The 27,156-nt window shown below is 35.2% G+C and overlaps 1 long non-coding RNA gene across 1 annotated transcript in view; it reads left to right on the top strand.

The window, feature by feature from the left end:
* The window catches only part of LOC131805384 (uncharacterized), an 85,312-nt gene that overhangs the window by 26,923 nt on the left and 31,233 nt on the right, over positions 1-27,156 (top strand). The window contains exon 2 of the long non-coding RNA XR_009343667.1: positions 6,954-6,981. This is a non-coding gene — a long non-coding RNA (uncharacterized LOC131805384). The remainder of the gene's footprint in view (positions 1-6,953; positions 6,982-27,156) is intronic.

Here is a 27,156-nt window from a genome sequence, read left to right as displayed (position 1 = left end):
TGCATAGCCGATTTGTGATAAATATATTGCTTTGGGAGGGTCTGTCACCGTTCAAATTTGGTCATTACTACTATGATCACTTTAAGCTTATTTCTTTGCATATTTCAGAATGTTTTCACAAAAATTGTAACAGTATTGCAGCCTGAGGTAATGCTGCATATCATAGCTTTTAAAATTTATGTTATTTCATGTAGATGCATTGTTTATTTTGGAGTTTATGACATCTAGATGGCGTTACTCAAAACGTCTACAAATTTGCCGCTTTTTTGCGTCTGCTTTCATTTGCCCATATCTTCTGAATTATACTAGCTACATAAATATAATTTATATCAGCATGAAGGGTGCAATGTCAGCTTTCCAGAAAACACCATTTAGTTCTTAAAATTTGTATTAAAAGTTAAGATATGCCACTTGAGAAAAAAATATTCCTGCAATTCCATAACTATTTTTTTTTTAATTTTATATTGGGTGATCCGGACTTCATTATTTAAATTTCTCGACCAAAATCATCATCATGTAAGGTATCGAAAAATCTTAAGGACATAAAGAAGTTACAATAAATACTAATATTCCGCACGTGCTGTGCATAAAAATTGTTTTCTCAAATCATTGGTTTTCTCGAAACACTTGAGTTATTTTTGCCCTGGCAAGTGTTAACACTTAAAATTCTTTTGTTTTTTAAAACGTTTATTTGAAATCTCTTGTGCAACAATATAAAGGCGAATAAAGCCTCACGTTCTGTTCTCTCCTTTGTCTTCATGGTATTCCTTTGCCATCAATTTCCTTTGCTTTTGTCCAGGGATATGGAAAACAAAACGAATATTGGTAGTAGCTGTGAAATTGAGTATTGAGTAAACACCTTTTGTTGTTGGCCATTCATGACTAAGCCAAGAAATATTCAACTTTACACTTGGCCATTGGCCAATCCCATGGCTTTCGAAAGCGAATTCCTTTTTGGCCACCTGTTGGAAATTTGTCGTAAAAGTCAGGCCACTGCAACAGGGAGTATAAATTCTTTGTCATAAAGCCTGAGACGAGGTATTTTTTAAAAAATATTTTTGAAGAGCTTTCGAGGACGTGGATTTTTTTAAGAATATTTTTTGAAGAGCCTTCTAGACGTGAATTTTTTAAAACAAATATTTTTTGAAGAGCCTTCGAGACGTGGATTTTTTAAAGAATATTTTTTAAAGACTCTTCGGGACGTGAATTTTTTAAAAAATATTTTTTGAAGAGCCTTCGGGACGTAAATTTTTAAAAAAAAATATTTTTTGAAGAGCCTTCGGGACGTAAATTTTTTAAAAAAATATTTTTTGAAGAGCCTTTGAGACGTGGATTTTTTAAAGAATATTTTTGAAGAGTTTAGAACATGGATTTTTTAAAGAATATTTTTTGAAGAGCCTCCGAGACGTGGATTTTTTTAAAGAGTATTTTTGAAAAGCCTCAGACGCGTGGATTTTTTTGATAATATTTTTTGAAGAGCCTTCGAGACGTGGGTTTTTAAAGAAAATTTTTTGAAGAGCCTTCGGGACGTGAATTTTTAAAAAAAATATTTTTTGAAGAGCCTTCAGAACCTGGATTTTTTAAAAAATATTTTTTGAAGAGCCTTCGGGGAGTGAATTTTTAAAAAAAAAAATTTTGAAGAGCCTTCAGGACGTTAATTTTTTAAATTTTTTTTTAGAGCCTTCGAGACGTGAATTTTTTAAAACAAATATTTTTTGAAGAACCTTCCGGACGTGGATTTTTTAAAGAATATTTATTGAAGAGCCTTCAGGACGTGATTTTTTAAAACAAATATTTTTTGAAGAGCCTTCAGAACGGGGATTTTTTAAAGAATATTTATTGAAGAGCCTTCAGGACGTGATTTTTTAAAGAATATTTATTGAAGAGCCTTCAGGACGTGATTTTTTTAAAACAAATATTTTTTGAAGAGCCTTCGGGGCGTAGGTTTTTTAAAGAATATTTTTTGAAAAGGCTTCCAGACGTGGCTTTATTATGGAATATTTTTTGAAGAGCCTTGGAGACGTGAATTTATTAAAGAATATTTTTTGAAGAGCCTCCGAGACGTGGATTTTTTTTTTTTTTGCTGCGGATTTGAAAATTTTTTACCATTTTTGTCCAGAATATCCATAAATTTAGACTAAACTGAAAAGAGAAGGAAAGGAACAGGGCAGAGAGAGAGAGAGGAAAAACAATGACCACAAAAGCCATTAACCAAAGAACGTGCGCTTTCATTAAGAGGGTCATAAAACCTCTAAAAACAGACAAAAGAATTTCTTCTGGCGATTTTAAGGGGAAAGGGAAAGAAGTACAAAAAAAAAAATCCAAAAACTTTGCCAAAGAAAATAACATTGGGTTGTTGTTGCCATTGCAGAGATTTGATCAAAAGATCAGTGTTGTACTTTTCTTTCTTTTTTTTTTTTTTGTTGTCCAACCATGGCATCCACAAGTACAACATGTTCAACAGGTTTGCGTGGCATACTTCTGAACGCCATGCAAGAAGCAAAAAAAAAAAAAAAACACAAACAAAAAAACCTTCAAACCAGAGAAACATTAAATGGCCGGACATGGGTTTACATTGGTTTTTAGGTCAGGCAAGCCTGACAAACCTTGAGAAGATGGCAGTTAGTTTTGAGGTCACAGAAAATGGGAAGGAAAAGCCATAAGTAGCCCAAGCGGCATGCTTCAAGGGGAAAGAGAAACAGTGTAGTGTAGTGCATATGTATCCCCAGGCCATGTGTAGAGAGTAAAAGTATGTGAATGGAAAAAAATTAATTTTTTTTTTTAATTTGCCTAAAGACCTCCATGGACCTCCCTCCCATATGTGACCACAGCTCAAGAACTCAATTAAAAAAAAAAAATAAATAAACGAATTTGCCAAAAGACCTTCCTCCCATATTTCCCATAGCTCAAGAACTCAATTTAAATATTTTAACATTTAACAAAAAAAATTCCATTGCAACCGAAAAAAAAAAAACTGTTTCGAAAATCTACATACCTGCCATAACAATATATATCTCTTGTAATTTTTTTCTTCTTACCTTACATTTTGAATGCCAAAGTTAAATGAAAACCAGTGGTCATTTAACAAACCAACGGAGACACACACATATACACACACGTCAAGCATATGGCCAGCAAAGAATTCCAGTTAACAAGACATTCTATTCCGATATCGAAACGAGAATGGAAAACAAAAACATATTTTTATCGACAGACAGCCGAACAGCAGCCAAACACTTGCAACAAAACATTTTTCAAGTATTCAACAACAACAGCGGCGATAACAACAAAATGAACCCTCGAACAACAATTCGAACAATGAATTGCAGTTTTGTAATTGTTTTCAGAATTCCATTAAAATTTTAAAACAGTAAATTTAAGAATATCATGAATATGTAATCTTACAAAAAAACTCCAGGTTTGGAAAGGTAGGAGATTTTCTCCTACAAAAAAAAAATCTCCCGAAAATGTCCTAAAAATTGGAGTGAATGAGAATTTGTTTCAGGTCTTCAGAAAAAATGACTTAATACACCCGAAAACTTCTTTCAAAATTATAACGAATGAGCATGCTTTTCAAACCAACAGGTACTCAGTTATATGCCTACTTATTGGGCCATATCTTCCGATGGTGATTGAATATCTCGATTATAAAGGCACTTTTAAATGTGGTAGGACCTCTTCCTTCTACCATTTAAAATTTATGCGTATATCTACCACATTTTCCAAGTTATGGCCAAATGAACACATGCGCAAAAACTACCCAATTTTTTTACCTTTTTGGGTAATCTTATTCTAGAACCTATAACTTCCACAATACTCCATATATTTGAATAAAGAAAATCATTTTTAAAACAGGTACAATCAGAGGTATAACAGAGCTCAGGGTCGGAAAACTTGTTTCAAAAACTGTTGCGAAAAGTTGCAAAAGTTTCGAATAAATAGCAAGGTTTTCCATGACCACAGGTTTCCGGTGTTAGTCACAATCATGGAGTCATATATATTTTCCGATGGTGATTGACTATCTCTATTATAAAGGCACTTTTAAATGTGGTAGGGCCTTTTTATTCTACAAATAAAAATTTATACACGGAGCTACCATATTTTCAAAGTTATGGCCAAATGACCATGTGCGCAAAAATTACCGAATTTTTTTACCTTTTTGGGTAATCTTATTCTAGAATCCATAACATCCACAATACTCCATATATTTGAATAAAGAAAATCATTTTTAAAGCAGGTACAATCAGAAGTATAACAGAGCGCAGGGTCGGAAAAATTGTTTCAAAAACTGCTTTGAAAATTGTAAAAATTTCAAATAAATAGCAAGGTTTTCCATGACCACAGGTTTCCGGTGTTAGTCACAATCATGGAGTCATATCTTCTGTAACTGAATAAGTATCGCCATAAAAATGCAGATATATGTCGGACATATTCTTCTTCTCATAGTGGCAAAGAGAGATGAATTCAGCGTTCGAAATATTAGAGATATGACTAAGTGAACACGATTGCCAGAAAGCTCCAAAAATTTGGGCATTTTGCGTTATCACCCTCGAATACCCATAACTTCTAAACCTGACAAGATATCTTAGTAAAATTCACCGATTTGGAATGTATGGAGCCTCATTCTACAATAAACAGACAATAATAACTTATTTCCCACGAAAACTTCTTCGAAAATTAACAAAAAATAATCGTTATTTTCAAGTCCACAGGCGTAGACGAAGGACTCCACTAATGATGTCATATCTTCGGACTCCGACTGTTTATTGTTATGATTCGTAAAATTTTTAGAGCTGTAGAGCCTTTTTGTTATACCATTACAAAATTATGCCTAAAGTTGCAATATTACCCGAGTTATGGGAAAATTAAAATATATACAAAAATCGGACTTATTTTTGGCCTTTTTGAGTAATCACGTTCCAGAGCCCATAACTTTCGAAGTGGTCTACATATCTTTATGAAACGTTATGTGTTTGAAAGCTAAGGTATTCGGGCTTGTAAAAATTTATAAGAGTTGAGATAATATTACGAAGAACTTGTTCAAAAACTCCAAAAATTTGGAATAAACGATAGTGTATTTGAAGATCCTAGCTAACCTGGCATATCTGTGGAATCCGAAGTGGTACTGCCATTATACGACCAATTTCGGAAAGAGGAGAGGTTCTTATATTAACTGATATAATATTTCTGTATAGACTTTCATATAAACCAGAGATGTGGCTGAAAGAGGGCATGTGTAAAAAATGAGTAAATATTTTATGTGTGTTGGGTAATCACTTTCTATAGGCCATAACTTCTAAAGTACTTGATATATCTTAACAAATAAGGTAAATTTTAAATAAGAAACGGTTCATTTTACAAATCTGTTAAATAATCACATATTGTAGTCGAAAAATTCCACCAAAATTCAAAAAAAAAAAAAAAAAAAAGTTAACATCATTAACATCGTATTTTTTATAGGTCAGTCTTGCACTGATGTTCGCATGCATGGAGTCATATCTTTAAATCCCAAACGTGTATAGCCATGAGGAGACTAGTTTTGCAAGGAGGAGAGATTACTCTACTAACCGCTAAATAAAGTTGCCTATAGCTTTTGTGTTTCTCGAGATATGACTCACTAAAGACATACGCAAAAATCTAAAAAAATTTCATCTGTTTTGGGTAATCATCTTCTGATGGCCATAATTTCGGAAGTAGTTGATATATTTACAAAAATTATATCAATTTTGAAAGCGGAAGCCATATTTTATACATTTTCTGTCAAATATTAAAGGGATGTAGTTCGAGATTTATTCGAAAATTTAAGAAAATTACTATTAATTGATTGTATTTTTCAAATCCCTGGTTGTACTTTAGCGATTGCTTTCATGGAGCTATATCTTTTTATCCGGTAGTTGTATAGCCACATAGAAACCAGTTTTGGGAAGAGAGGAGACTGATCTAAAAACCAGTAAATTAAATTTCCTATAACTTTTAAAATACCAGAGATATGCCTCAGTCAACACATGCGCAAAAATGTATAACAATTTTATCTGTTTTGGGTAACCATCTTCTGGTGGCCATAACTTCTAATATAATTCATATATCTGCAAAAAATAAAGTAGCTTTTAAAGACGGCACCATATGCCTTACAACGATGTTAAATATTAACATAGTTTAGTTTAAAAAATTCTCAAAATTTTAAACAAGTTTTTGACAAATTAACGTACTTTTCCACACCAGAGACCTATAGTGATTGTTGCATTCATGGTATCATATCTCTTTACCCTGTGGGTTTATCGTCCAAGTTGGACCTGATTTGGAAAGAGTAGACGATTCTCTATTTACCAATAACTTTATTTGTCTATAACTGTTAAAATACCAGAGTTATGCCTTATTGGAGACATGCGCAAAAATTTGTCGGTTTTCAGTAACCATCTTTTGGAGGCCATAACTTTTGATTTACTTCATATATTTGCAAAAATTAAAGTAGCTTTTAAAGAAGGCGCCATGCGTTTTACAAACATGTTAAATACTGACATAGTTTAGTTTAAAAAATTCTCAAAATTTTAAAAAAGTTTTTGACAAATTAACGTACTTTTCCCCTCCACAGACTTATTGTGATAGTCGCATTCGTGGTATCATATCTCTTTACCCTGTGGTTTTATCGTCCTAATTGGACCTGATTTGGAAAGAGGAGAGTCTCCCCTATTAACCAGTGAATATATTTTTCTATAACTGCTAAAATACCAGAGTTGTGCCTCATTGGAGACTTGCGCAAAAATTTGTACAAATTTTTTCCGTTTTCAGTAATCATCCTTTGGAGGCCATAACTTCTGAAATATCATAGATATTTTGATAAAATAAATTTATTTTGAATGCATGGATAATAGTTTTTCTAAATTTCTTAATTTCCTTAATTAAAATAAATAAACTTTAATTAATTTGAAATATTTTTTTGTCTTTTTTTTCAGATTGCACAAAAGGATATTATTTAACTAGGTTTGTATTTGGATTTTTATATTAAATTTTGAAGGAGGGATTTACGAGATCTTTTGGTATATTAAATGTTATATCAAGAAAATCATGTCAAAAAAAAAAAAAAGTCACAATTGTTTTTGTTTTTCCTTTGACAATTTTCCTCTTCCATAGACATAAGCATATCCAAAGAACTCTTCTGCTGCTGCTGCTTTGACTCAGAAGAAAACTATTCATGTCACGCTGGCAATTAAATCAACCTCATCATTGTCAGCTATTGTATTAGCTATGAAATGCAGCGCTATCTGCGAAGCAAAAAAAAAATAGAAAATTAACAGAAAAAATGGAAAATCTTCAAGTAGCACGCTATGCTAATAATATGTTTCAACTTCATCAACATCAGTTAGACAATTGCATGAGCGAATTGCTCTGGCCTCCAACCAGCAATTGTTGGAGCATTTCAGATATTTTTCTCCATCTTCTCTTGTTTTTTTTTTTTGTTCTCAACTATTTTCCATCACGACTCAATTAGAGGGAAATATGCAAAAATTTTCTTCGGTTTTCTGTGGCAAAATGGGAAAAAATTCTTAAGAAAATTTCACAAAAATTCTGTCATTAATTTTCGTAATTGTCTGTAATTTTTGTGGGATTAATGTGGGTATTATCATTTGGAGGTTGAGCAGGAGGGAAGAAGGAGCTAGGTCATCTGAGTTGTATTTTTTCCAAAGTAGGCCCTACTGAAAAAATCTCTTCTCTGTAAAAGGAAACCCTCTGAAAGGCTTTAGAATTCTATTCTTTCTGTCAATAGCAGGCCACGTGAAGGAAGGCCTTTACCATTTTCAAAAATTAAGTTTTAAATTTTAAAACGGGATAAACTTCCCATTAAATAAAATTTGTCTAACCTTTCCCAGTTTAAAATCCCATTCTAAAGACCTCCATTAATTCTGTCATAAAAATTAACATTTCTCTTTAAAAAGTCTTTTGAAGCTTGTTTTTTTTCAAGTCTCGAAATTTTTTATTACTTAAAACGACATTAAATTTGATGAATTCATTTGATGAGTTTCTCTCCATTTACTTCTTTCCCATTTTATGGCACGTTTTTAGGCACAGCTATTTCAAGTTTCTTTTGGCGGATTTTTATTTTTTTTTTCAACCAAAACTTACCCCCTATTGTTCTTTCCAGTTGTGGACTTTCGAATAGTTGGGCTTTCAAGGTCTTCGAGTGTCATGAAATGGAAAAAAGAACAACAATGCCACAAATTTAAATGGCAGATGTCTTCATTTTTCAAATACGCAATAAAATTCAATAGATTTAAGGAGCTCAAGAAACAAAGAAAACAAAAACAACAAAGTGACACATTAAAAAAAAAATAAATAAAATATTTAAACAGCTGGAAAGCTTAGGTACATGGCGAGAGAAGGGGTTGGTTTGACAGATAATTTCAACACATTGGGGAAATTTTGAAAATATTAAACAGATATTTTAAAAATTTTATACGGAAAAAACCCCATCCTCGTAGTCTGTAAATTTTTTCTATAGGAAAAAATACCATCCATGGGGTCCGCGATTTTTTTCTATACCTTCTAATCCTTCCCTTGGGTCGCCGAATTTTTTTCTATAGAAAAAAACCCCATATCTGGGGTCGGCGAATTTTTTTCTATAGAAAAAAACCCCATATCTGGGGTCGGCGAATTTTTTCTATAGAAAAAAACCCCATATCTGGGGTCGGCGAATTTTTTTCTATAGAAAAAAACCCCATATCTGGGGTCGGCGAATTTTTTTCTATAGAAAAAAACCCCATATCTGGGGTCGGCGAATTTTTTTCTATAGAAAAAAACCCCATATCTGGGGTCGGCGAATTTTTTTCTATAGAAAAAAACCCCATATCTGGGGTCGGCGAATTTTTTTCTATAGAAAAAACCCCATATCTGGGGTCGGCGAATTTTTTTCTATAGAAAAAAACCCCATATCTGGGGTCGGCGAATTTTTTTCTATAGAAAAAAACCCCATATCTGGGGTCGGCGAATTTTTTTCTATAGAAAAAAACCCCATATCTGGGGTCGGCGAATTTTTTTCTATAGAAAAAAACCCCATATCTGGGGTCGGCGAATTTTTTTCTATAGAAAAAAACCCCATATCTGGGGTCGGCGAATTTTTTCTATAGAAAAAAACCCCATATCTGGGGTCGGCGAATTTTTTCTATAGAAAAAAACCCCATATCTGGGGTCGGCGAATTTTTTCTATAGAAAAAAACCCCATATCTGGGGTCGGCGAATTTTTTCTATAGAAAAAAACCCCATATCTGGGGTCGGCGAATTTTTTCTATAGAAAAAAAACCCCATAACTGGGGTCGGCGATTTTTTTCTATAGAAAAAAAAACCCCATATCTGGGGTCGGCGATTTTTTTCTATAGAAAAAAAAACCCCATATCTGGGGTCGGCGATTTTTTTCTATAGAAAAAAAACCCCATATCTGGGGTCGGCGATTTTTTTCTATAGAAAAAAACCCCCATATCTGGGGTCGGCGATTTTTTTCTATAGAAAAAAAAACCCCATATCTGGGGTCGGCGATTTTTTTCTATAGAAAAAAAACCCCATATCTGGGGTCGGCGATTTTTTTCTATAGAAAAAACCCCATATCTGGGGTCGGCGATTTTTTTCTATAGAAAAAAACCCCATATCTGGGGTCGGCGATTTTTTTTCTATAGAAAAAAAACCCCATATCTGGGATCGGCGATTTTTTTCTATAGAAAAAAAACCCCATATCTGGGATCGGCGATTTTTTTCTATAGAAAAAAACCCCATATCTGGGGTCGGCGATTTTTTTCTATAGAAAAAAAAACCCCATATCTGGGGTCGGCGATTTTTTTCTATAGAAAAAAAAAACCCCATATCTGGGGTCGGCGATTTTTTTCTATAGAAAAAAAAAACCCCATATCTGGGGTCGGCGATTTTTTTCTATAGAAAAAAAAAACCCCATATCTGGGGTCGGCGATTTTTTTCTATAGAAAAAAAAAACCCCATATCTGGGGTCGGCGATTTTTTTCTATAGAAAAAAAAACCCCATATCTGGGGTCGGCGATTTTTTTCTATAGAAAAAAAAAACCCCATATCTGGGGTCGGCGATTTTTTTCTATAGAAAAAAAAAACCCATATCTGGGGTCGGCGATTTTTTCTATAGAAAAAAACCCCATATCTGGGGTCGGCGATTTTTTCTATAGAAAAAAACCCCATATCTGGGGTCGGCGATTTTTTTCTATAGAAAAAACCCCATATCTGGGGTCGGGCGAATTTTTTTCTATACGGAAAATCATTGCCTCCCTGGGGTCGGGCGAATTTTTTTCTATACGGAAAATCATTGCCTCCCTGGGGTCGGGCGAATTTTTTCTATACGGAAAATCATTGCCTCCCTGGGGTCGGCGAATTTTTTTCTATACGGAAAATCATTGCCTCCCTGGGGTCGGGCGAATTTTTTTCTATACGGAAAATCATTGCCTCCCTGGGGTCGGGCGAATTTTTTTCTATACGGAAAATCATTGCCTCCCTGGGGTCGGGCGAATTTTTTTCTATACGGAAAATCATTGCCTCCCTGGGGTCGGGCGAATTTTTTTCTATACGGAAAATCATTGCCTCCCTGGGGTCGGGCGAATTTTTTTCTATAACGGAAAATCATTGCCTCCCTGGGGTCGGGCGAATTTTTTTCTATACGGAAAATCATTGCCTCCCTGGGGTCGGGCGAATTTTTTTCTATACGGAAAATCATTGCCTCCCTGGGGTCGGGCGAATTTTTTTCTATACGGAAAATCATTGCCTCCCTGGGGTCGGGCGAATTTTTTTCTATACGGAAAATCATTGCCTCCCTGGGGTCGGGCGAATTTTTTTCTATACGGAAAATCATTGCCTCCCTGGGGTCGGGCGAATTTTTTTCTATACGAAAAACATTCCTCCCTGGGGTCGGCGAATTTTTTTCTATACGAAAAACATTCCTCCCTGGGGTCGGCGAATTTTTTTCTATACGAAAAACATTCCTCCCTGGGGTCGGCGAATTTTTTTCTATACGAAAAACATTCCTCCCTGGGGTCGGCGAATTTTTTTCTATACGAAAAACATTCCTCCCTGGGGTCGGCGAATTTTTTCTATACGAAAAACATTCCTCCCTGGGGTCGGCGAATTTTTTTCTATACGAAAAACATTCCTCCCTGTGGGTCGGCGAATTTTTTCTATACGAAAAACATTCCTCCCTGGGGTCGGCGAATTTTTTTCTATACGAAAAACATTCCTCCCTGGGGTCGGCGAATTTTTTTCTATACGAAAAACATTCCTCCCTGGGGTCGGCGAATTTTTTTCTATACGAAAAACATTCCTCCCTGGGGTCGGCGAATTTTTTTCTATACGAAAAACATTCCTCCCTGGGGTCGAATGAAAAATACTTCCTGCGGTCGCCGAATTTTTTTCTATACGAAAAAAAATAGCTTCCTGCGGTCGCCGAATTTTTTTCTATACGGAAAAAAATAGCTTCCTGCGGTCGCCGAATTTTTTTCTATACGGAAAAAAATAGCTTCCTGCGGTCGCCGAATTTTTTTCTATACGGAAAAAAATAGCTTCCTGCGGTCGCCGAATTTTTTTCTATACGGAAAAAAATAGCTTCCTGCGGTCGCCGAATTTTTTTCTATACGGAAAACATTTTTTCTATACGGAAAAAAATAGCTTCCTGTGGTTGCCGAATTTTTTTCTATACGGAAAAAAATAGCTTCCTGCGGTTGCCGAATTTTTTTCTATACGGAAAAAAAATAGCTTCCTGCGGTCGCCGAATTTTTTTCTATACGGAAAAAAATAGCTTCCTGCGGTCGCCGAATTTTTTTCTATACGGAAAAAAATAGCTTCCTGCGGTCGGCGAATTTTTTTCTATACGGAAAAAAATAGCTTCCTGCGGTCGGCGAATTTTTTTCTATACGGAAAAAAATAGCTTCCTGCGGTCGGCGAATTTTTTTCTATACGGAAAAAAATAGCTTCCTGCGGTCGGCGAATTTTTTTCTATACGGAAAAAAATAGCTTCCTGCGGTCGGCGAATTTTTTTCTATACGAAAAAAAATAGCTTCCTGCGGTCGCCGAATTTTTTTCTATACGAAAAAAAAAAAATAGCTTCCTGCGGTCGCCGAATTTTTTTCTATACGAAAAAAAAAATAGCTTCCTGCGGTCGCCGAATTTTTTTCTATACGAAAAAAAAATAGCTTCCTGCGGTCGCCGAATTTTTTTCTATACGAAAAAAAAATAGCTTCCTGCGGTCGCCGAATTTTTTTCTATACGAAAAAAAAATAGCTTCCTGCGGTCGCCGAATTTTTTTCTATACGAAAAAAAAATAGCTTCCTGCGGTCGCCGAATTTTTTTCTATACGAAAAAAAAATAGCTTCCTGCCGTCGCCGAATTTTTTTCTATACGAAAAAAAAATAGCTTCCTGCGGTCGCCGAATTTTTTTCTATACGAAAAAAAAATAGCTTCCTGCGGTCGCCGAATTTTTTTCTATACGAAAAAAAAATAGCTTCCTGCGGTCGCCGAATTTTTTTCTATACGAAAAAAAATAGCTTCCTGCGGTCGCCGAATTTTTTTCTATACGAAAAAAAAATAGCTTCCTGCGGTCGCCGAATTTTTTTCTATACGAAAAAAAAATAGCTTCCTGCGGTCGCCGAATTTTTTTCTATACGAAAAAAAAATAGCTTCCTGCGGTCGCCGAATTTTTTTCTATACGAAAAAAAAATAGCTTCCTGCGGTCGCCGAATTTTTTTCTATACGAAAAAAAAATAGCTTCCTGCGGTCGCCGAATTTTTTCTATACGAAAAAAAAATAGCTTCCTGCGGTCGCCGAATTTTTTTCTATACGAAAAAAAATAGCTTCCTGCGGTCGCCGAATTTTTTTCTATACGAAAAAAAAATAGCTTCCTGCGGTCGCCGAATTTTTTTCTATACGAAAAAAAAATAGCTTCCTGCGGTCGCCGAATTTTTTTTTTCCAGCGGTCGCCGAATTTTTTTCTGTACGAAAAAAATAGCTTCCTGCGGTCGCCGAATTTTTTTCTGTACGAAAAAAATAGCTTCCTGCGGTCGCCGAATTTTTTTCTATAGACGAAAAAAATAGCATCCTGCGGTCGCCGAATTTTTTTCTGTACGAAAAAAATAGCTTCCTGCGGTCGCCGAATTTTTTTCTGTACGAAAAAAATAGCTTCCTGCGGTCGCCGAATTTTTTTCTGTACGAAAAAAATAGCTTCCTGCGGTCGCCGAATTTTTTTCTGTACGAAAAAAATTCGGCGACCGCTATACGGAAAAAATCCCTCACTGGGTTCGGCGAACTTTTTTCTATAGAAAAACATTTTTCCATAGGGAAAATTAGTCGTCCTACCCTGGAATCGACCATTATTTTTTTTTTTATTGAATTTTTTTCTATAGAAAAAATTTTTGTAATTCTCCTTCATTGTTGTTGTACTCACCCTTGAAATCGATGGCTGTTAATCTAAGTGATATCTCACGTTAATTATCTCCCCAACATCGAGTAGTGTAATTGCTGTAATAATTACATAGAACATGATTAACAACACATGTTCGGATGAAGAGTACATACATATGTCAAAAACATCTGTACACCCTATCTAAGGCCGGGTGGTGGTTTGGGTATGCGATAATCTACAGCCAGGTAGAATTCAAAGTGGCGAATCACGCTCTCCAGAGAGAGAGAGAGAGAGAGAGAGAGAGGGGCAACATATCTACACATATCTATCTGCATGGCGGAATGGTATGCGGCATCGACCTCCAAACTAATCCAATTAGAAAGGTAGAGGAAATAACAAAAACAACAGCAACAACAACTGGAATGGTTCACCAAATAAAAGACAACGAAATGGTGATAGTAAAATAATTGCAATCTAGCCGCCGGCGGGCAATACGAAAACAAAGAGAGAAAAAAATAAGCATTTGATGATCTTTGAATGAAAAACAAAAAAAAAGACGAAAAATGAAGACCAAAGTCAATGTAACATAAAATTTGAAAGCAAAACAAAAACAAAAAAAGAATAGAACACAAAAACCATGGAGCAAACATGAATCCGACCACAACAACAACACCCCAAGCCCATGATGAATAATGCCAACAACAAACATGAAAAATGATCATCACCAGCTACGACTTCTTCTTCCACTTTGCCAACTAAGGTCGCTGCACTTTGCTTTTAAATGGAAGCAGTAAAAAATGAAGACAATGGCTAATGAAGAAGTAGCAAGCGCTCCAAAACAAAGCCAAATCGCTACCAAACACCAAAGCCAACATCAATTGTACTAAGCGGCAAGAGCCTCTAATTTTTTTTCTCCATCCACCGAGATGAGAAGTAAGTCAACCGGTACACAACCAACAAACAAAAAACAAAAGAATTGAGATGTTGCTGGAGTTTACACATAACGCCATGGATCCGTTCATTACTGTCTAACGAACTGTGTCTGGGCTACGTGGTGCCCCTCCACAGAGTTAGAGCACCGATATCGCTCATGTCTATCCGAAGGTGATGGAGGTTGATCATGCTGGAAGATAAGTCCATTGGTAAATGGCCTTAGGGGTCATGCAATGTGATCTGGGAGAAAAAAGAGAGGGAGAGAGAAAGAGAGAGGCGCAAAGAGAGGGAGAAATTGCTACAAATTTTTCGCCAGATCACAGAGATGGATTTTTTTCCTATAAAAAATTTTTTTCTATAGAAAAATTCGCTTGACGCCAGGGATGGATTTTTTTGTATAGAAAAAATCACAGACCGCAGGGATGGATTTTTTCCATCGAAAAAATCACAGACCGCAGGGTTGGATTTTTTTCATCGAAAAAATCACAGACCGCAGGGTTGGATTTTTTCCATCGAAAAAATCACAGACCGCAGGGATGGATTTTTTCCTTAGAAAAAAATCACAGACCACAGGGTTGGATTTTTTTTCCATAAAAAAATCACAGACCACAGGGATGGATTTTTTCCATAGAAAAAAATTCACAGACCACAGGGATGAATTTTTTTCATAGAAAAAAATCCACAGACGACAGGGATGAATTTTTTTCCATAGAAAAAAATTCACAGACCACAGGGATGGATTTTTTTTCCATAGAAAAAATTCACAGACCACAGGGATGGATTTGTTTCCATAGAAAAAAATTCACAGACCACAGGGGTGGATTTTTGTCCATAGAAAAAAAATCACAGACCACAGGGACGGATTTGTTTCCATAGAAAAAAATTCACAGACCCCAGGGAAAAAAATTCAAAGACCCCAGGGATGGATTTTTTTTCTATAGAAAAAATTCACCGACCACAGCGATGGATTTTTTTCCATAGAAAAAAATTAACAGACCACAGCGATGGATTTTTTCCATAGAAAAAAATTCACAGACCACAGCGATGGATTTTTTTTCCTAAGAAAAAAATTCACAGACCACAGGGATGGATTTTTTTTCCTAAGAAAAAAATTCACAGACCACAGGGATGGATTTTTTTCCATAGAAAAAAATTCACCAGCCCCAGGGATGGATTTTTTTCCATAGAAAAAAATTCACAGACCACAGGGATGGATTTTTTTCCATAGAAAAAAATTCACAGACCACAGGGATGGATTTTTTTCCATAGAAAAAAATTCACAGACCACAGGGATGGATTTTTTTCCATAGAAAAAAATTCACAGACCACAGGGATGGATTTTTTTCCATAGAAAAAATTCACAGACCACAGGGATGGATTTTTTTCCATAGAAAAAAATTCACAGACCACAGGGATGGATTTTTTTTCCATAGAAAAAAATTCACAGACCACAGGGAGGGATTTTTTCCATAAAAAAATTCACAGACCGCAGAGAGGGATTTTTTTTCCATAGAAAAAAATTCACAGACCACAGGGATGGATTTTTTCCCATAGAAAAAAATTCGCCCGACCCCAGGGAGGGATTTTTTCGTCTATAGAAAAAAATTCGCCCGACCCCAGGGAGGGATTTTTTTCGTCTATAGAAAAAAATTCGCCCGACCCCAGGGAGGGATTTTTTTCGTCTATAGAAAAAAATTCGCCCGACCCCAGGGAGGGATTTTTTTCGTCTATAGAAAAAAATTCGCCCGACCCCAGGGAGGGATTTTTTTCGTCTATAGAAAAAAATTCGCCCGACCCCAGGGAGGGATTTTTTCGTCTATAGAAAAAAATTCGCCCGACCCCAGGGAGGGATTTTTTTCGTCTATAGAAAAAAATTCGCCCGACCCCAGGGAGGGATTTTTTTCGTCTATAGAAAAAAATTCGCCCGACCCCAGGGAGGGATTTTTTTCGTCTATAGAAAAAAATTCGCCCGACCACAGGGAGGGATTTTTTTCGTCTATAGAAAAAAATTCGCCCGACCACAGGGAGGGATTTTTTTCGTCTATAGAAAAAAATTCGCCCGACCACAGGGAGGGATTTTTTTCGTCTATAGAAAAAAATTCGCCCGACCACAGGGAGGGATTTTTTTCGTCTATAGAAAAAAATTCGCCCGACCACAGGGAGGGATTTTTTTCGTCTATAGAAAAAAATTCGCCCGACCACAGGGAGGGATTTTTTTCGTCTATAGAAAAAAATTCGCCCGACCACAGGGAGGGATTTTTTTTCGTCTATAGAAAAAAATTCGCCCGACCCCAGGGAGGGATTTTTTTCGTCTATAGAAAAAAATTCGCCCGACCCCAGGGAGGGATTTTTTTCGTCTATAGAAAAAAATTCGCCCGACCCCAGGGAGGGATTTTTTTCGTCTATAGAAAAAAATTCGCCCGACCCCAGGGAGGGATTTTTTTCGTCTATAGAAAAAAATTCGCCCGACCCCAGGGAGGGATTTTTTTCGTCTATAGAAAAAAATTCGCCCGACCCCAGGGAGGGATTTTTTCGTCTATAGAAAAAAATTCGCCCGACCCCAGGGAGGGATTTTTTTCGTCTATAGAAAAAAATTCGCCCGACCCCAGGGAGGGATTTTTTCGTCTATAGAAAAAAATTCGCCCGACCCCAGGGAGGGATTTTTTTCGTCTATAGAAAAAAATTCGCCCGACCCCAGGGAGGGATTTTTTTCGTCTATAGAAAAAAATTCGCCCGACCCCAGGGAGGGATTTTTTTCGTCTATAGAAAAAAATTCGCCCGACCCCAGGGAGGGATTTTTTTCGTCTATAGAAAAAAATTCGCCCGACCCCAGGGAGGGATTTTTTTCGTCTATAGAAAAAAATTCGCCCGACCCCAGGGAGGGATTTTTTTCGTCTATAGAAAAAAATTCGCCCGACCCCAGGGAGGGATTTTTTTCGTCTATAGAAAAAAATTCGCCCGACCCCAGGGAGGGATTTTTTTCGTCTATAGAAAAAAATTCGCCCGACCCCAGGGAGGGATTTTTTTCGTCTATAGAAAAAAATTCGCCCGACCCCAGGGAGGGATTTTTTTCTATAGAAAAAAATTCGCCGATCCCATGGAGGGATTTTTATTTTTTCGTATAGAAAAAATTTCGCCGACCTCATGGAAGGATTTTTTTCGTATAGAAAAAAATTCGCCGACCCCATGGAGGGATTTTTTTTCTATAGAAAAAAATTCGCCGACCCCATGGAGGGATTTTTTTTCTATAGAAAAAAATTCGCCGACCCCACGGAGGGATTTTTTTCTACAGAAAAAAATTCGCCGACCCCATGGAGGGATTTTTTTCTACAGAAAAAAATTCGCCGACCCCATGGAGGGATTTTTTTTTCTATAGAAAAAAATTCGCCAACCCAATGGAGGCAATTTTTTTCGTCTATAGAAAAAATTCGCTCGACCCCAGGGAGGCAATTTTTTTTGTCTATAGAAAAAATTCGCTCGACCCCAGGGAGGCAATTTTTTTCGTCTATAGAAAAAATTCGCTCGACCCCAGGGAGACAATTTTTTTCGTCTATAGAAAAAATTCGCTCGACCACAGGGAGGCAATTTTTATCGTCTATAGAAAAAATTCCCTCGACCCCAGGGAGGCAATTTTTTTCGTCTATAGAAAAAATTCGCTCGACCCCAGGGAGGCAATTTTTTTCGTCTATAGAAAAAATTCGTTCGTCTATAGAAAAAATTTTTTCAATAGAAAAAATGCGCCGACCCAATCGAGGATTTTTTTTTTTTGGAAACAAATTCGCCGACCCCACAGAGGTAGATTTTTCTATAGAAAAAATTCGCCGACCCCAGGGAGGCATTTTTTTCTTTAGGAAAAAATTCGCTGGGATTTTTTTCTTTAGGAAAAAATTTTCCGACCCCAGGGAGGGATTTTTTTTCTTTAGGAAAAAATTCGACCCCAGGGACGGATTTTTTTTAGGAAAAAATTCGACCCCAGGGATGGATTTTTTCCTTAGCTAAATAAACACAGATGCAAGTTTTTCTCCACAAAAAATTTTTCGAAATTCATTTAATTAACGAAAATTGATTGATTTTATTGACCAATAACTTATTGGCCGCATTCCTCAGACTCCAGCTCTATTGTCCGGTTCTTGTCTTGTCATTCTAATCACAGACCCGAACACAAAAGCTGTTTTGACTGCTCATTCGTTGTTGTGATTTTATTGTTTTCCTGTAATTTACCACTTCTATTCTAACGCTCCGATCACTGCTACACTGCCGCATTTTAGCCAGTTTATTGTTTTGTGGTTTCTAATTACATTACGATCTTTAATAATATGCTCCGAACACGATGATCATAGAATCCGGTGGCCACATGTTGGCATAACTTTGAGAATGTTCGAAACCCAAAGAGATGTTTGGAAAAGACAGAGAGAACGGCGGCTGCTGGCTTGGCAGGTGTATGACTTTGATGGAGCTCAGTTCGGCCGGAAAAATAACAAAGAGCCACTTTGTTATTTTAAATTCATGAAAGCAGCCTCTTTTGATTTTGAGTTTTTTTTTTTTTTTTTTTTTTTTTTTTTTTTTGTTGGCTGAACTCTAATGCTCACATCGCAGACACCGAAAGATTACGAAAAATATCCGGTGCTAATTTATGCTGCTGCACTCAAAGCCACTTCCAGCCATTATTTGTAGTTTGCCACGAAAATTGGGAAATTTCGTTTATCAAAAAACAGAGGAAATTGAGTGGTTGAAGTTAGTGTCAAAATATTTGTTTGTTTCGACGAAAAATAATTTTTTCCTAAAGAAAAAAATCCATCCCTGAGGTCTGTGACATTTTTTCTAAAAAAATCTAAAAAAAAATCCATCCCTGGAGACTGTGATATTTTCTTCTATAGAAAAAAAAATCCCTCCCTGGGTTCGGTGAATTTTTTTCTATAGAAAAAAAAATCCCTCCCTGGGTTCGGTGAATTTTTTTCTATAGAAAAAAAAAATCCCTCCCTGGGTTCGGTGAATTTTTTTCTATAGAAAAAAAATCCCTCCCTGGGTTCCGTGAATTTTTTTCTATGGAAAACAATCCATCCCTGGGTTCGGTGTATTTTTTTCTATAGAAAAAATCCCTCCCTGGGTTCGGTGTATTTTTTTCTATAGAAAAAATCCCTCCCTGGGTTCGGTGAATTTTTTTCTATAGAAAAAAATCCCTCCCTGGGTTCGGTGAATTTTTTTCTATAGGAATAAAAATCCATCCCTGGGGTCGGTGAATTTTTTTCTATGGAAAAAAAAATCCATCCCTGGGGTCTGTGAATTTTTTTCAAGAGAAAAAAAATCAATTCCTGGGGTCCATGATTTTTTTTCAAGAGAAAAAAATCCATTCCTGGGGTCCATGAATTTTTTTCAAGAGAAAAAAATCCATTCCTGGGGTCCATGAATTTTTTTCAAAAAAAAATCCATTCCTGGGGTCCATGAATTTTTTTTCAAGAGAAAAAAATCCATTCCTGTGGTCCATGAATTTTTTTCAAGAGAAAAAAATCCATTCCTGGGGTCCATGAATTTTTTTCTATGGAAAAAAATCCATTCCTGGGGTCCATGAATTTTTTTCAATGGAAAAAAATCCATTCCTGGGGTCCATGAATTTTTTTCAATGGAAAAAAATCCATTCCTGGGGTCCATGAATTTTTTTCAATGGAAAAAAAATCCATTCCTGGGGTCCATGAATTTTTTTTTATGGAAAAAAAATCCATTCCTGGGGTCCATGAATTTTTTTCTATGGAAAAAAAATCCATTCCTGGGGTCCATGAATTTTTTCAATGGAAAAAAATCCATTCCTGGGGTCCATGAATTTTTTTCAATGGAAAAAAATCCATTCCTGGGGTCCATGAATTTTTTTCAATGGAAAAAAATCCATTCCTGGGGTCCATGAATTTTTTTCAATGGAAAAAATCCATTCCTGGGGTCCATGAATTTTTTTCTATGGAAAAAAAATCCATTCCTGGGGTCCATGAATTTTTTTCTATGAAAAAAAAAAATCCATTCCTGGGGTCCATGAATTTTTTTCTATGGAAAAAAAATCCATTCCTGGGGTCCATGATTTTTTTTCTATAGAAAAAAATCCATTCCTGGGGTCTGTGAATTTTTTTCTAGAGAAAAAAATCCATCCCTGGGGTCAGTGAATTTTTTTCTAGAGAAAAAAATCCATCCCTGGGGTCTGTGAATTTTTTTCTAGAGAAAAAAATCCATCCCTGGGGTCTGTGAATTTTTTTCTAGAGAAAAAAATCCATCCCTGCGTTCTGTGAATTTTTTTCTAGAGAAAAAAATCCATCCCTGGGTTCTGTGAATTTTTTTCTAGAGAAAAAATCCATCCCCGGGTTCTGTGAATTTTTTTCTAGAGAAAAAATCCCTCCCTGGGTTCGGTGAATTTTTTTCTATAGAAAAAAATCCCTCCCTGGGTTCGGTGAATTTTTTTCTATAGAAAAAAATCCCTCCCTGGGTTCGGTGAATTTTTTTTCTATAGAAAAAAATCCCTCCCTGGGTTCGGTGATTTTTTTTCTATGGAAAAAAATCCATCCCTGGGGTCTGTGAATTTTTTTCTATGGAAAAAAAATCCCTCCCTGGGTTCGGTGAATTTTTTTCTATGGAAAAAAATCCATCTTTGGGGTCTCTGAATTTTTTTCAATGGAAAAAAATCCATCCCTGTGGTCTGTGAATTTTTTTCTATGGAAAAAAATCCATCCCTGTGGTCTGTGAATTTTTTTCTATGGAAAAAAATCCATTCCTGGGGTCCATGAATTTTTTTCTATGGAAAAAAATCCATTCCTGGGGTCCATGAATTTTTTTCTATGGAAAAAAATCCATTCCTGGGGTCCATGAATTTTTTTCTATGGAAAAAAATCCATTCCTGGGGTCCATGAATTTTTTTCTATAGAAAAAAATCCCTCTCTGGGATCGGTGAATTGTTTTTCTATAGACGAAAAAATCCATCCCTGGGGTCTGTGAATTTTTCTATGGAAAAATAATCCCCTCCGGGATTTGGTGAATTTTTTTCTATGGAAAAAAATCCATCCCTGAGGTCTGTGAATTTTTTCCATGGAAAAAATCCATCCCTAAGGTCTGTGAATTTTTTTCTATGGAAAAAAATCCATCCATGAGGTCTGTGAATTTTTTTCTATGAAAAAAAATCCATCCCTGTGTTCCGTGATTTTTTTTGTTTCAATGAAAAATAAATATCCCTTGGATATAACAAAAATCCCCAAAATATCTCCATGCACAAAACTGAAATCGTCATTATTGCTAAGGTAAATATTATTTTTATTTTTAATCTCTGTGTAAATATGAAAAAAAAAAATACATTTAACATTTAATTGTGCCATTAACTACCTCATCTACTGTTAAATAAAATTCATAACCAAAATATTTTCACACCTGATTTCTTATCTTCTTACCGCAATAATATTTTTTCGCTAATAATAAACTGACCTCAATTTTATCGAGAAAAAAAAACAAGTGTTGGGGAAGACAAAGACGAAGGAGAAAGGTAAATAAGAAATATTTACCAAAAACTTAATTTAATTTCGTGGTGATAGGAATTCAGCTATAAGGAAAAGTTGTTAATTTGGCAATTGAATAATTCGTTTTTTTTTTTGCAGTTGGAGAAAGAGAAAATCAATATACCAGGAAATATTTTTGATAACAGTATTTTTTTTGGTTGTGGCTTTGTCCATGCCCATTATTTGCACTTCCTGCATAAAAAAAAAATATTTATTTGTGGAAAATATTGGCGTGGAATGTGGTTAAAAATTCATAAATCTGAAATTTGCATAAAACAAGGAAGTGGAATTGGTGGAATTTTGTAGGTTTTGAAAGGGGAGTCAAAACGAAGCTTTAAACTACATTTTAGCGGCAAGGTGTTAATGAAGAAAATATTCTACACTGAATTTTATTATGGGTCACCTAATAAAAGAAACTTGTGGAACTTATCTATATGTGTAAAAAATCGGTAGTAAAATTGGGCATATCTACCTGAAGTAATTTTTTATCATTATATGTATTTCGTATATTGCTTGAAAATGACCAAAATTCTCCCACAAAATCTCTATTTAGGGGAAATGTGTCAAGGGTGAAAATATTCTACATTTAATTCCATTGTAGGCCACCGAACAAAAGATATCGCTAAAAGTAATATATATTCGTGAAAATCGACAATAAAATTGGGTAAATGTACGAAAAAATATATTTTTGACCGTTACAGCACATATTTTGCATATTGAATAAAAACCAGGCGATTTCTCGCACCCAACTTTATTTTATGAGAATATTGTCAATGGAGAAAATATTCTACACTAAATTTCACCATAGGTTACCGAACAAAAGATATCGCTAAAAGTAATATATGTCATTGAAAATCGACAATAAATATGGGTATATATGAGAAATATATGTTTGACTCTTACAGCACATATTTTGCATATCGAACAAATACAAGGTGATTTCTCGCATAAAACTTTATTTTATGAGAATATTGTCAATGGAGAATATGTTCTACATCAAATTTCACTGCAAGTTACCGAACAAAAGATATCTGTAAAACTAATGTATGTCCGGGAAAATCGGCAATAAAATTGGGTATATGTGTGAGAAATATATGTTTGACACCTATATCACATCTTTTGTATATTCAATAAAAACGAGACGATTTCTCGCATCAAACTTCACTTTAGGAGCTCAGTATCAAAGGAGAAAATATTCTACATCCAATTTCACTATAGGTTACCGAACAAAGGATATCTGTTAAACTAATGTATGTCCGCGAATATCGGCAATAAAGTATAGAGTATATATGAGAAATATATGTTGGACCCTTAGCACATATTTCGTATATTAACAAAAGCCAGCCGATTTTTCACACTAAACTTCACTTTAGAAGCTCTGTATCAAAGGAGAAAATATTCTGCATCAAATTTTACTAAAGGTCACCGAACAAATGAAATCTGTGCAACTAATATATATCCTTAAAAAATCGGCAATAATATCGTGTATAATGTGAAATATAAGTTTGACTTATATTGCACACATTTTGTATATGGAACAAACACAGCACGATTTCTCGCACCAAGCTTCATTTTTGGAACTCGATATCAAAGGAGAAAATATTCTACGCTAAATTTTACTATGGGTCACTGAGGAACAGAAATGTGTGGAACCATTTTATATCCCTTAAATATCGGCAGTGAAATCGGGTACTGAATCTAGATATAAATTTTTTACTCTTTTAACACATTTTTTTTATCGAAGAAAGACAACGCGATTTCTAGCACCAAACTTAATTTTAGAAGCCAGGTACCAAAAGAGAAAATATTCTACACCAAATTTTACTATGGGCCACTGAAGAACAAAAGTCTGTGGAACCTTTTTATATCCATTAAATATCGACGTTGAAATTGGGTATATAAACGAGAAATCAATTTTTTGCTCCTATAGCACACATTTTTATATCGAATGATGATAACGTAATTTTTTACACTTAACTTCATTTTAGAAGCTAGCTACCACTGGAGAAAATATTCTACACCAAATTTTACTATGGGTCACAGAAGAATAGAAATCTGTGGAACCATTGTATATCCCTTAAATATCGGCATCGAAATTAGGTACATAAGTGAGAAATACATTTTTACTCTAGTAGCACACATTTTTTATATCAAAGGAAGGCAATGCGATTTCTCGCACCAATCTACATTTTAGGAGCTCGGTATCAATTGAGAAAATATTCTACACTAAATTTTACTATGGGTTACTGAAGAACACAAATCTGTGGAACTACTTTATATCCCTTAAATATTGGCAATGAAAGTGAGTATATAAGCAAGAAATTCATTTTTTACTCTTATAGCACACATTTTTGTATCGACGGAAGAAAACGTGATTTCTCGTCTCAAACTTCATTTTAGGAGCTGGGTGTCAACGGAAAAAATATTCTACACTAAATTTAACTATGGGTCACAAAGGAGCAGAAATGTGTGGAACCATTGTGTATCCCTCAATTATCGGCATTGAAATTGGGTATACAAACGAGAAATCAATTTTTACTCCTTAGCACACATTTTTATATCAAAGGAAGGCAACGGGATTTCCCGCACCAAACTTCATTTTAGAAGCTAGGTACCAATGGAGAAAATATTCTACACTAAATTTAACTATGGGTCACTGAGGAACAGAAATATGTGGGACCATTTGCTATACCTTAAATATGGGCACTAAAATCGGGCATTGAAGTGAGAAATCAATTTTTACTCTTATATCACACATTTTTATATCAATGGAAGGCAATGCGATTTCTCGCACCAAACTTCATTTTAGAAGCTAGGTACCAATGGAGAAAATATTCTACACTAAATTTAACTATGGGTCACTGAAGAACAGAAATCTGTGGAACCATTTTATATTCCTTAAATATCGGCGATGAAGTTAGGTACATAAGTGAGAAATACATTTTTTACTCTCGTAGCACACATTTTTTATATCAAAGGAAGGCAACGTCATTTCTCACACCAAACCTAATTTTAGAAACTAGGTACCAAAAGAGAAAATATTCTACACAAAATTTAATTATGGGTCACTGAAGAACAGAAATATGTGGGATAATTTTATATTCCTTAAATATAGGCATTAAAATTGTGTACTAAAGTTAGAAATCAATTTTTTACTCTCGTAGCACACATTTTTATATCGAAGGAAGACAACGCGATTTCTCGCACTTAACTTCATTTTTGAAGCTAAGTACCAATGGAGAAAATATTCTACACCAAATTTTATGATAAGTCATTGAAGAACAGAAGTCTGTGGAACCATTGTATATTCCTCAAATATCGGCATAGAAAATGGGTACATAAACGTGAAATCAATTTTTGCTCTCATAGCACACATTTTTATATCGAAGGAAGACAACGCGATTTCTCGTACCAAACTTCATTTTAGGAGCTTGGTATCAAAGGAGGAAATATTCTACATCAAATTTCACTATAGGTCACCAAACAAGAGAAATCTACGGAACCATTGCATATTCCTTAAATATCGGCAATAAAGTTGGGTATATAAATGAGAAAAATATTTTCGGTCATATTGCAAATATTTTGTATATTCAACAAAAACAAAGCGATTTCTCGCACAAAACTTCATTTTAGAAGCTAGGTAGCAATGGAGAAAACATTCTACTCAAAAATATACTATGGGTCACTGAAGAAAAGATCTCTGTGGAACCATTGTATATTCCTTAAATATCGGCAATGGAATTGGGTACATAAGTGAGAAATACATTTTTTGCTCTCGTAGCACACATTTTTATATCAAAGGAAGGCAACGTGATTTCTCGCACCAAAGTTCATTTTAGAAGCTTGGTACCAATGGAGAAAATATTCTACACTAAATTTAACTATGGGTCACTAAAGAAGAAAAGTCTCTGGAACCATTTTATATCCCTAAAATATCGACAACGAGATTGGATATATAAGCTAGAAATTAATGTTTTACTCTCATGGCACACATTTTTATATCGAAGTAAAGACAACGTGATTTCCCGCACAAAACTTCATTTTAGAAGCTAGGTACCAATGGAGAAAATATTCTACACTAAATTTAACTATGGGTCACTGAAGAACAGAAATCTGTGGAACCATTGTATATCTCTTAAATATCTGCAACGCAAATGGGTACATAAGCAAGAAATCCATTTTTTGCTCTTATAGCACACATTTTTATGTCAAAGGAAAACAACGCGATTTCTCGCACCAAACTTCATTTTAGTAGCTAGGTATCAATAGAGAAAATATTCTACACTAAATTTAACTATGGGTCACTGAAGAACAGAAATCTGTGGAACCATTTTATATTCCTTAAATATCGGCGATGAAGTTAGGTACATAAGTGAGAAATACATTTTTACTCTCGTAGCACACATTTTTAGATCAAAGGAAGGCAACGCGATTTCTCGCACTAAACTTCATTTTAGAAGCTAGGTACCATTGGAGAAAATATTCTACACTAAATTTTACTATGGGTCACTGAAGAACAGAAATATGTGGGACCCTTTTATATCCCTTAAATATAGGCATTGAAATCGGGTACTGAAGTTAGAAATCAATTTTTTACTCTCCTAGCACACATTTTTATATGAAAGGAAGACAACTTGATTTTCCGCACCAATCTTCATTTTAGAAGGTAGGTACCAATGGAGAAAATATTTTACACCAAATTTTGCTATGGGTCACAGAAGAACAGAAATCTGTGGAATCATTTTATATCCCTTAAATATCGGCATTGAAATTGGGTATTTAAGCGAGAAATCAATTTTTTGCTCCTATAGCACACATTTTTATATCGAATGAAGATAACGTAATTTTTTGCACTTAACTTCATTTTAGAAGCTAGGTACCAATGAAGAAAATATTCGACACCAAATTTTACTATGGGTCGCTGAAGAACAGAAATCTGTGGAACCATTTTATATTCCTTAAATATCGGCGATGAAGTTAGGTACATAAGTGAGAAATACATTTTTACTCTCGTAGCACACATTTTTATATCAAAGGAAGGCAACGCGATTTCTCGCTCCAAATTTCATTTTAGAAGCTAGGTATCAATGGAGAAAATATTCTACACTAAATTTAACTATGGGTCACTGAAGAACAGATATCTGTGGAACCATTTGATATACCTTAAATATCGGCTTTGAAATTGGGTATATAAGCAAGAAATCCATTTTTTACTCTTATAGCACACATTTTATATTGAAAAAGAACGAGCCGATTCCTCGCACAAAATTTCATTTTAGAAGCTAGGTACCAATGGAGAACATATTC

Source organism: Musca domestica, unplaced genomic scaffold, assembly GCF_030504385.1.
Source record: "Musca domestica strain aabys unplaced genomic scaffold, Musca_domestica.polishedcontigs.V.1.1 526, whole genome shotgun sequence".
NCBI lineage: Eukaryota > Metazoa > Arthropoda > Insecta > Diptera > Muscidae > Musca > Musca domestica.
Note: the sequence above shows the minus strand (reverse complement) of the source record. Positions and strands in the feature narration are given on the sequence as shown.